The sequence below is a fragment of the Pinus tabuliformis genome, chromosome 2_1 (genome assembly GCF_031772625.1).
Source record: "Pinus tabuliformis cultivar Carrire ecotype Pingquan chromosome 2_1, CPIR1, whole genome shotgun sequence".
NCBI classification, from domain to species: domain Eukaryota; kingdom Viridiplantae; phylum Streptophyta; class Pinopsida; order Pinales; family Pinaceae; genus Pinus; species Pinus tabuliformis.
Window position 1 is genome coordinate 203,213,090 of NC_142299.1, and position 3,101 is coordinate 203,216,190.

General features: G+C 33.4%; 1 long non-coding RNA gene across 1 annotated transcript; it reads right to left on the bottom strand.

Moving 5' to 3' along the window:
- Positions 1-1,733: 1,733 nt before the first annotated feature.
- On the bottom strand, positions 1,734-2,618 carry LOC149199447 (uncharacterized). The gene is made up of 2 exons (XR_016253276.1): positions 2,244-2,618; positions 1,734-2,124 (listed from the first exon to the last, which is right to left on the bottom strand). It is a non-coding gene; the product is annotated as an uncharacterized LOC149199447 (long non-coding RNA).
- Positions 2,619-3,101: the final 483 nt, after the last annotated feature.

Consider the following 3,101-nt stretch of genomic DNA (forward strand, 5'->3'; position numbering starts at 1 on the left):
CACAATCTTAAAATCCTGCAGCATTTTAACACCCAACAAGTAATTATAACAAGACTCACTCTCGAATTCATAAAGGCATTCCTGAAAATGCCCTATTTTCCTACCACCAATAAAGGAGATTCACCTTCACATTTCATAATTACATCAAATAAATACTTTAAAAACCTTAGGGGAAAAAATTTAAAACCGCTGCAGGTGTGTCGATAATATCCCTCATTAATATAAATATTTATTTTATTTACTGTAATTAAACAGAATGTTACTATTTGTTTGAATTATAAATTATTTTGAAATTTGGTTATTGAAGAATAAATTTGTAGTTATGGGTAAATATTATTTTATTAGGTAATTAGTTACGGAGACAGTTATATGTTCCAAAACTAAATTTTAGATTATTTTTACTAAAATGATCAAGAGAATAGGGATCTGAGATCAGGGGAAAAAGGAGACTTTGCTGAAAGGTTGGGCAATGTCTGGTTAAGACTAGATAGTTGGTAAACATTAAAGTCTTTAAAGAGAGATAGCTGGTAAATTAAAGTCTTTAAAGAGAGAGAACTCCTGAAATAAGGAGTAGCACGGGGGAAGATTTACCAGAGTAGGTAATATAGCGGCAGGGAGGAAATTAAAGTGCAAATCTTATACCAAACTCAGTCCTAGAAAAGATAAACAGATAAGTAAAGAATTGCTTATATAAGTTGTTCATTGAATCTAAGAACAGTAGCTAGGAGATTGGCTAAACTTTTAGAGATATATTTGTACATTATTGTGTAAGAATTATAGGCAAAGTTTCCTATTTCTTGAAGTATGTCATTAGAGTTCTTTTTGTATTTTAATTGAATTAATTCTTTGAGAGAATAATAGAAAACTGAGGGAAAAACCTTTATTATTAAGAATAGCAGGGGATTTAGAGAGAAATTAGAAGGATAAACAAATTTGGAAAAGATAACCATTTCCTGTCAACGGAACTATTACAATAATCAGATAATAGAATTCCCTATATTGTATCTTATCTAATTCAGAAACAGCATTTAAAATCATCTATTAACGGAAAGAATTGCAAACAATGATAGATGAAATAAACAAGTCTACTTAGAAGGATAAACAAATTTGGAAAAGATAACCATTTCCTGTAAACGGAACTATTACAATAATCAGATAATAGAATTCCCTATATTGTATCTTAGATAATTCAGAAACAGCATTTAAAATCATCTATTAACGGAAAGAATTGCAAACAATGATAGCGGAAAGAATTGCAAACAATGATAGATGAAATAAACAAGTATACTTAGAGATCAACAGATACTAAACTGTTCACGATTCTATACCATAAATCTTTACATGCATAAGAACCTTGTTGATTCAATAAATATACAAACTAACACGAATTCAGTTATGTAAGACAGAAGCATGAATTCAGTTATGTAAGACAGAAGCATCAACTTCTGGAAATTTTCAATAAAATAATAGAAGATTACAGTCTTAGTCAGATATGGAATATTTTAGCATTTCGAGCTCCTAAAGAAACCACTTAAGCATTTTCTTTTAAGTCAAAAATATAGAGATTTTACTGAGCTAGGGCTAATTCAATGCAAAACAATTATACATTGCATTATAACTCTGTATCAAATGAAGTGTAAACCAAACACTCGGAAAAATCAAGGAAGGATAGCCCTTAGTTTCCAAAACTTTGTGTTTGAATAAAACTCAGAAAACAACCAAAACCCAGCAACTAAATTATGAAACCCTCATCTCATTAAAATCTCTAGTCATATATTTTAAGTGTTCCAAATAATATCAGGGATGGTGGCTTGAGAGATCCTTGCTAAAAACCTTCCACACTCAGCTGAAGTCGTAGGCCTCTTTTCTTTAAAAAAAAACCTCAAACAAACTTTTGGAAACAAACACAAAACAAACTATCAGAGGAGCCACGACTCCAGCGATCTCGAAAGACCCATCTAGAGTTTTCATTATTGTCTTTTCAACTTGGTGCTCTGTCCATAAAAACCCTACCCTAGAAAGATTTCGAGAGATTCGTAATACCCAGAGTTGGTTGCAAACAATGAAATCAAAAGGCGGGTTTGCCACAACGCCAAGTTGAATCTTCTGTCCCGGAAACCATACCTTACACCATAACAAATAATTTGTATTAGAACATGCAACAGAAAGTATAAATTGTAATAAACGCACTAAACCCTGATATACAAAGACAACTATGTGGAAAATAAGATCTGAAAGGTTACCTTCGGAGGGAACATTATAGACCCTGCCTCTGCAGAATGAATTCCAGAGCATTGAAGCAGTTTCGGGTTCATCAGGGTATTCTAAGATGTCGGAATGCAGTGCGAATGGTCCAGTGAATCCGGATTGCAGACGAAGACAGATACCGAAAGACAGAGCAAAGCCATAACCTCTCGGGAATTCCGGAGTGAAACAATGGCAGATTGAAACCACACTACTGAGAAATGAAGGATGATAACTTCAGGACCATTCATCCAGCGGTCCATGGTGAATCGTTGATGGAGGAACCTGATCCCGAGGATTAGGTGGGATAAGGATAGATGAATCACCCCAGGCAGTGACCAGGACCCAGAGAACAAAAGCACTAAATACACATGCGTCCCCGAGCGTAATTCGATGCTATGGCCAATGATATGGCCTATAAATAGTTAATGCATAGGCCAGCATTGTACCCATATGTTTAATACACAGGAATGTAACGATTGTAAAGTCAAATGCCCAGTACTACCAAATCCCGCCACAATCATTATACAAGTAATACATAGCATGTAAAGTCCAACCATTGCAATTCGTATAAATTTGATTATGGCATTTAGTAAGGTTGTATAAAGGTCACACATGATAGTTAATCAATGATTATGTCTCGTTTAACATATAAATGTAATTCGAGGTGACTTAAGTTAAGAAAACATATATATATATATATATAATGTTTGATAAATGGACGTGTTACATTGTCATTTTGGCATATATTATATTGTTTGGTGCTTCAATATCAAATCCACGTCTCCATTCATCATATTAAAAACAAGTGTTACATAGTAGCTACTCTTGCCACTTAATTTAAATATAGTTAAGTT